Raw genomic sequence first — 8,539 nt, forward strand, 5'->3', positions numbered from 1 at the left:
GTCGTTCGTAAGTCGAGGTACCACTGTATCAACACTTACTGCAGCCACACAGAATTCGTGTAAGAAGGAACAAAGATGAGGTAGTACAATATAGACTTGGCTTTGGAAAGAAAGAAAGAAAATGATTAAATAGTCCCTTTTTAACGAGCAATTTGAACAATTCTTATTGACATTAAAGGGGAATAAATTTAAATATCCTTAGGATAGAATACATATCAATATTATTGAAGATGGAATTGTTTTACCAACCAGTGCTGCTGCACAATTATCATTCATTTCAGCTGATTTGAACATACCACTCCTCCCCTTCACAGAAATGAATAGTGGCTAGATTGTCCAGTCTTGCATGAGCAGCAGAAACAATGTCCTCTGCCTTTTCTCATAGCATCACCATGCCATTTCATAGAAGCATACTCCACAACTACAAGATATATGACTGGTGTTACAACAGAGGATGTACACCAATCCAAGAAGTTCTGAACCAACAAGGCTGCCTCTGCTGAGCCTTTCCTCTTTGTAACCCTACTCAACAAGTACTGAAACTCCTCCTTTGTTCACAGCTCTGTGTCTGGCATCTGGAGGAGGGAGAGGGGAGCCTCTCTCATACACCAGGTGAATGGGCAGGTGCAGGAGCAATGGGAATAATGGGAACAATTGCAGTAGCTTAAGGGCTAATCAGTCAGCTTCAATTGCTTCCATTAGGCAGCCTGTCCCATTGTGTTTTACAGATACAACCTGTCCATTACAGTATTTTAAGAAGACATAATTTGACAGAACTAGTGTGGAGTCCAAATTGCCCTCAAAGATGTCTATACAGAAAGTAAGTAATTTAGCAGGCAGATTACACAAGAAACATATCACAGCCATCATTATACAAAGTGACAGGAACTAATAGGAGACAGTTAGAATTTATTGTTCAGAAATTACAAAATGCCCTGCATTTCTCAGTTGAAATGCCTTTTTTTCCTTTGCTTCTTTCAGTTGTTGACTATTCAGAAAACCCATATATTCTCCGGTGGCATTTGCTCTATTCTGTGGCATTAACGTTACAAAGAGAAAAACTGCACCCAGCAAGCTAGTGTTAAAAGCACAGGCTCCCTCTGTTTGTGCTTGTAAAAATCGCTAAAGAAAAATACCAAAACCCTGTGAATTAAATCCTAACAGTTCTCTCCTTTCCCCTCTTACACAATTGTAGTCAATGTTCACTCTATTTTCACCAACGTGCTTAGGTTTCAAACTTTATTATTTGCCAAATCCCTCCAAATAAAGAAAATGCTGGTATATATTTAAAATAAACAGCTGCAGATTAAAACCATAAGCTCTGTACTGTTTCCCTTTTCGTTCATGCATGACATGAAAATGAGCAGATATAATCATTAGAAGCAACAGGTGCTTATTGATATTAGGTTTTCCCCCCTGTTTGCTCGAAGCCATATTGTCTCAGCAGAATTTCCAATGACCCTGCAATGCAGCACATAATCAAACTATGGAACTCACTCCCACAGGAGGCAGGGCTGGCCACAAACCTGGATGGGTTTAAAAGAGGATTTGACCAATTACTGGAGGTTAATACTGTCAATGTCTGTTAGCCACAATAGCTATGCTGTCCCTCGGTGATTGGAGGCTGTATGCTTTTAAACACCAGTTGCTGGAAACCACAAAAGGCAGAGGCGGATTGAGGGGAATGCAACTGGTCCAGTCGCACTGGGTGCAGAGCCTCGGAGGCACCACAACTATGATGTAGAATGGAAGGCGAGAGGCAGGGGGTGCATAGGATGCTGCTGAAATCAAGATCCACCATTGCAGAAGGGGACACTGCTCTTGTGTCCAGCTTCTGATTGTGGGTTTCTAGTTGGCCACTGGGAGAACAAGATGCTGGACTAGACTAGATGGGCCATTGACCTGGTCTATGTTCTTATGAAACACGCTCCCCAGGGGAAAAAAATGCCTTATTCCTCATGTAATGGCTTTCAGAGATCAGACCAAACTGACCTTCTTGGAGAAAGTTGTTTGGGTTACCCTTGTGGTAAGAATTCACATCTACACCTTCTTGTTCGTTACCCAGGTGAGGAACAACCATCTTTTGAATGAACCACAGAACCAAGGAAACTATTTTGAAGTCCAGCATCTAGGTTTAGGGACCTAGCGTTTTATTATTGCTATTGCAATAGGACAGAACTCACTCAACTCAACATGCCAGTTGAGAAGGTCTTGCCCCAAGGCACTTCAGAACAATAGCTTATATAGTAGTTCAAACACAGCAAGCAAAGAATCATAAAGCATCTTCACATACGTCATGAAAGGTTACAGATCATGAGAAGTAAAACACACATGGCTCCATACTGGTATCTTCACCCCCACAATCACCTTGGAGTGGCCCTGATGTGCCCAGGCCACTTGACCTTTTTAGGTCTTGGAGGTCTGATGTTACCTTGGCAACCTAGCCTTCAGTGAGAGAAGATGATCATAAAATCCTCTTCCTGGGTCTCAGATAGCTTCAAGGAGAGCTGATTTACACTCTGGTGCTAAAACAACCTGCCATTTGTACCACTTTCAGTGGTAGATAAGGAGAGATGGAATGCAACATAGGAGGGGAAAACTTGCAAATGCAGAACACACAAAAATCAAGCCTAATACATTCTAAAAGGTTAGATGCAATTAAAGTGAAGCACTGAATCATTATTAAAATGATAAAAATATACACCTGGGGTCTCTAATTCTTATATTACCATGATTATCTCTTTTTCTTATTTCTGCTGCTCTGATCAGCTGCTTCTAAATTAGTATTTACAGGGTTGTTTTTTTAAAATGTAATATGATTTCAGATGTTTTATTATTAAATTTAATATAACTTGAGAGGTGCCTTGGAAACTCAGCAGATAAACAAATGAAATTAGGCTTAAAAGCTTTCAGTAGCATCTGATTTTGTCCTTTTGAGATTGAAGTAATGTCTAATAAAATCCTCTTTTGGCAAATGTTTTTAACCATTCTTTTTTCATTGTACAGTTCTTGTACAAGTAGCCCTCCTTTCAGATACTTAAGAGTGAGATCCCATTCTAACAAGCTGCCACAATTTGATGATTTCATTCCTGATGACTAAGTCAATGCCGAGCGCCACTGAGATATGTGCCTGCTACCTACTGTCGCTTTTGTATTGCATTAATCCATCTCAGCCAATTCCAGGCATTGTTGTATAGCCTTTGCTGAATGTGACAGTGGGGTGACTTTTCTCCTGGAAACCAATTAATTGGCCTCCCCCCTTTGCCTTCTGGCCTTTTAGTTTCCTTTTGATGGCACATTATTAATCTCTGTCGCATTTTAAGGGTTTGTTTACAGACTTTCAGTGATTATCTTTGGAAACTCAGTGTCTTGTTTGTTTTTATAGCATTTGCATGGCGAGGCCCCGTGACCACCTTATTCCCTAAGGTGCAAATAACTAGACAACATACAGCCCATTGGGTTTTTGGCATCAAATAAGGACACAATCTCATTGGTTACAGATGTGAAAGTTTTGGCCACAGGCATTGCGGTATGTAAGCAACAGTGCATATCACTCCCGTCTGTGTGTTAAATCGGGGCGTCCCCCAAGCGGTCCCCGTTGGAGAAGTGGTATAGCCCCTTTCTGGGCATCAGACAGGAGCCACTTCTCCTGGATCCTTTTAACAAGATACCCTTACAACCTCCCCTCCAAACAAGACTAGGCTTACCCAATGCCTATCCGCCTTACAAAGTTGTGACGATTGCTGTGAGGTAGGAGAAAACCCAAATAGTGAAGCCAATTTGCCAGATGGAAAAAAATTCCTGTCCGGCCCCTGAATCCAGCAACTGACACTGTCCATAGCAAGGTCATACCATTGCCCCCCAAAAAACCTAAACTGAGAGAGGGTGGTTGGGAGAACTGGCATGGCGAGAGAGAGGCCAAAAGGCCCTGTTGGTCCAGTATTTATCCTTTCCCTGGGTGTGGTGGCAAGCGCCACTACTGGTCAGTTGACACCACGCCCAGATGAATGCCCCCTAGATTCCTGCTGCCATTGGCCAATTTGGTGGCAGTTGTACGATCCAGCTGGCAATAGACTGGTTCACAGGAGATATGCGGTGCTTGCCCACAAAGCTGCCTGCCCGAGGAGGGCAAACAGACTTCTCCACCAAATACCAACCAATTTCCCTCTCTGTTTGAATGCTAACAACAGCCCACTGTATATGTAGATTTTTTTTAAAAAAATTTTTTTGGCTTCTAACAGTATGCTTTCCCCACACTTCAGGATTTAAGAGCTTCAGGCTGCAATCTTCTATTCAATTACCTAGGAGTGAGCTCTGTTGAACACAATAAAACTTACTTCTAAGTAGACATGTGTAAGATTGCACACTCTGAAGCAAATGGGTGCGTGCATAAAATTCTTCTAAAGGCCATATTATACTGTTATTATTTATTTATTTTTAGTAAGAAGCACTACTTTTTCAAGATTGCTTCATATAATGGATGCAATTGTTTCAAGTATTCTACAGCAGTGTTTCTCAACCTTTTTTGGGCCAAGGCACACTTGTTCCATGAAAAAAATCACGAGGCACACCACCATTAAAAAAGTTAAAAAAATTAACTCTGTGCCGCCCTATATTGACTATATAATTATGACTGTAAGAAACACTTGCCAATTGCTGTGTTGGTTACAATCTCCTGTAATAAGGCTTCACAAGCCACTGATTTCTCTGCCAACACAATCCTTTGCTCAGCAAGTTTCAGGTTGAGCTCATCCAGCCAGCTTCTTTAAGTTTGTCTAAAACCACCCTCCCGTGGTGGTGGCTGTTAAGAGCTGCGCTCGCCCCGCGTCGTGACCCGGCCGGCTTCCTTTCCAGCGGGTTAGTGATGCTCATTGGCGGCCGCCAGGCACGTGACAATGCAAATCGCCCTTCTCGTTGCCGCACGTCGCGGCACACCAGCCAGCATCTTGCGGCACACTAGTGTGCCGCGGAACAGCGGTTGAGAAACGCTGTTCTACAGAAGAAAATGGAAATTTGATAGAATCTCATTTTTGCATAGGCCTGGGACATAGAAAGCTACCTTATATTGAGTCAAACCAGTGTTCCATATAATTTCTGTCTATAGTGTCAGACTGCAGATCTCTACAGATTCAAGACAGGAGTCCTAATTGAGTATTTAATTGGGACTTTTAGCACCCAAGGCATGTGCTCTACCCCAATTCACAAAATTGCACAATGCCCCCTTTCATCAAATCCCACAATTTGATGGAATATTAGATACTTCTTAAATTAGGAAATGAAAGCATGACAGATTTGGTTATTGTTGGGATTTTTTTCAGCTGGAACTCAGAAGAACCCAGTTCTGATACCTCTTAGGAGGGCACCATTTCTATTCTAAGAAAATGAGGGAGCTGTCCATGGTGAGTTCTGACACCTCTTTTTCTAGAAAAATAGCACTGCTAACACCTTGTTATGTGGGTATATTTGGTTTAGTTATCATTGCTGATTTCCATATGCAACCATTGAACTTTTCCTATGCAATCACTCCTGTCATCTTACAGGGGGGAAACATGCAATAGCAGTGTACAAAATTTGCCTTCCAAATTATTCTTAGCTTTAAGCTTTGCTACTATATCCTTAATGTTCATATATTAGACCTAGACATCAATATTCATGAACTACACTCTTAAACAAAAATGATATGCATGGATCATCAGTACAAATGGCAGAGCTAACATATATAGCATAGATAAGTAATAGAAGTAAAAAGCAAATTACAGCTTCCAACATTAATTGCAGCATACCCATATGTAGAAACCATATGCCAGGATATGGATCATTTATAGAGTGCATTCTAATGAGGTTTAACACAATCACCAAACAGTATTTAATGACCAGATATTAAACAACAACCCCAAAAGCACTGTTGTCAGTTTCCAGAAAGCAAATATTTATTCTGAGTTGACTCTCTCCTGGGTTTTGCTTAAAGGTATTTGCTGAACATTAAAATGACCTCCATATATCTTCTGTGTGTGTGTGTGTGTGTAATAAATGAGAGTTCTTTGATTGATTAGCCAATTAACAAAATGTTCTCTGGCTTACACATGTGCATATTAATGAGTATTTAGATGACAAAAAGAATTAAAGGACTACAAATAAATCAAATAGAATAAGCAGGCATATAGGATATAGATATATAGATATGTCTCATGTGTTTAACGTGTTTATAAATCTTTGGGTTTTATGACAAATGATCATTTAATGCAAGTTTGTATTGTTTCTAGTGTAGCTGTCAAAGTTTTTTATGTACTTTCACCCTACAGGTTTTCCTCTAGGAGGTAGGAGCCCAGAACAAAGTACATCAACAGTGCAAGGAGTGGAAGATCAGAGAACATTTGTGGGCAGGAGCTAGGTACAGAGGCTCCTCCACAAGGCAGGGACCTGGAAGACAGAGGAAAAGTGGACAGTTTCCCCTCTATAAGTGGCAGAAGGCTCTGAAGGACAATGGCAATGTCCCTCATGGAAATTCTCCCCTGCTACACACAATCAGGCTTAGCTAATCTGTGCAGTATCAAAATGCAGTCAAGGAGGTTTTGTTGTTTACTGCTCCTCCATATGGAAAAAACAACAAGAACACACAGCTTCAATCCCATGCAACAGTCTAGGAAGAAAGATTGTATACTATTGTTCTTCCTGATATTTCCTGATTCTATGTGCATGCAATGCCATTTTCTTTCTATCGGGGAAGGAGATGATTCTCCCACCTAAAGTCTGTAATTGTAGAGTCTAACAGCAAGATTGCATTAAGTGATTCTGCTGTCTGCATAGATTGGCTCCCAGGCAAGGAGTCAAGGACAGGTGCTTATAGGTGAAAAGAAAGATTGAAGATGGGTCTCAAAGATAAGTGAGAATTTTTCACAGGATGAAGGAAAATAATTCATTGGGGAGGTTTGACATGGTCAGCAATGTGAAAAAATAGATAATCTTAGTTTAAAAGTTTGAGCAGGAGTGAGAAGATGAAGGTTCAATAAATGAACTGGAGAGTAACAAGATGTGGCAATCAGGAAGACAAAAATACAGAATCTCTAGAGCAGATCAATGCTTTGATAATGCTGAGGAAGACTAGTTACAAAAGGTTGCAGAAATCAGAGATGGGGAAACTGAATCAAGGAGGGCAACAAATGTCAAGAAATGACAAATATTGTGTTTCAAGGATGTGATGTTGGGGAGTTGAATAGGTTTGATAAGGGGGCTTTAGGTACACATCTCTTTAACACCATTGCGAGTTTCCAGCTTTGTGCCAAGCACAGGACCTGTGTCTTTGAAAATAGCTCTTGTGACATCTGCAACCTTAGTTCTTCAAAAGTTTGTTCAATGATCTCATATGGGAGATCAAATAGTCTCTGTCCCCAAACTACATTAATTCATTCATCAGAGAACATGCATTCTCTGTGCTTGTAAGTACTTTTCCAGGGTTCCTGAGTGCAAGGAAAACACTCTATCCATATAACATTAAATGAATGTACCTTGACTTGGGGAAGAACCTTTTTTAAAAGCATAAGTTAAAAGTTAAAACAATTTTCAAATGCATTTTCCCGAGAGTTTCTCCTAGAGCCACTTCCTACGATTCTGCACGGAATAGCAATATTTACTTATTAAAATGCCAAGACTTTTTTTTTCCTGAGATGCAGAGTAAAGTGCCTTCTTATGAAATGTGTTCTCTTCTTGAGAACCACAAGTCTCAGAGTTTCTTAGTTGCTGTTGACATTTTCTGTTTGATGAAGTCAACAGGGTAGCCAATAGATTACAGGAGATGGAACAAGCCCAGGCAAGACTTGATCCCATAAAGAGTGGAAGTCATTTCACATGCTAAATTTGCAGGCCTCAGAAGTTATGTGACTAAAGAAGCTCTTCTTAATTTACAAGTTTATAAACTTCCCAGAGATACCAGTGGGATTTTTTTTGGGGGGGGGGGAATTCCTCCTCTGAGAATTTTGGACATTTTTAGAGCAGTGCTAAATTTCCTGCGGGTGGCGCTGTGGGTTAAACCACTGAGCCTAGGGCTTGCTGATCAGAAGGTCGGCGGTTCAAATCGCCGTGACGGGGTGAACTCCCGTTGCTCAGTTCCATTTCCTGCCAAGCTAGCAGTTTGAAAGCATGTCAAAGAGCAAGTAGATAAAGAGGTACTGCTCCGGCAGGAAGGTAAACAGCATTTCCATGTGCTGCTCTGGTTTGCCAGAAGCAGCTTAGTCATGCTGGCCACATGATCTGGAAGCTCTATGCCAGCTCCCTTGGCCAGTAAAGAGAGATGAGCGCCGCAACCCCAGAGTTGTATGCGACTGGACCTAATGGTCAGGGGTCTCTTTACCTAAGTTTCCTGAAAGAACAATAGCCATTTCATATTTAAACACATGTATCATTACCGGTATATTTATTTATTGAAATAAATGTGTTTCTCTTTTTAAAAAAATGTGCCAAAAAGCATGACATAAACATGCTCTTTTCAGTTCACTCTCCAGTGAAGACTGATTCTTTAAAATTGTTCTGTGCTGATTTACAG

At 40.9% G+C, this 8,539-nt stretch overlaps 1 long non-coding RNA gene across 1 annotated transcript; it reads left to right on the top strand.

Moving 5' to 3' along the window:
- The first annotated feature begins 3,414 nt into the window (after positions 1 to 3,414).
- Positions 3,415 to 7,510, top strand: LOC148684810 (uncharacterized). Its single transcript, XR_015951429.1, has 3 exons — positions 3,415 to 3,529; positions 5,319 to 5,399; positions 6,303 to 7,510. It is a non-coding gene; the product is annotated as an uncharacterized LOC148684810 (long non-coding RNA).
- The last annotated feature ends 1,029 nt before the right edge of the window (positions 7,511 to 8,539 follow it).

This window comes from Zootoca vivipara, chromosome 8 (genome assembly GCF_965207765.1).
Source record: "Zootoca vivipara chromosome 8, rZooViv2.hap1.1, whole genome shotgun sequence".
In the NCBI taxonomy this organism is placed as follows: Eukaryota; Metazoa; Chordata; class Lepidosauria; order Squamata; family Lacertidae; genus Zootoca; species Zootoca vivipara.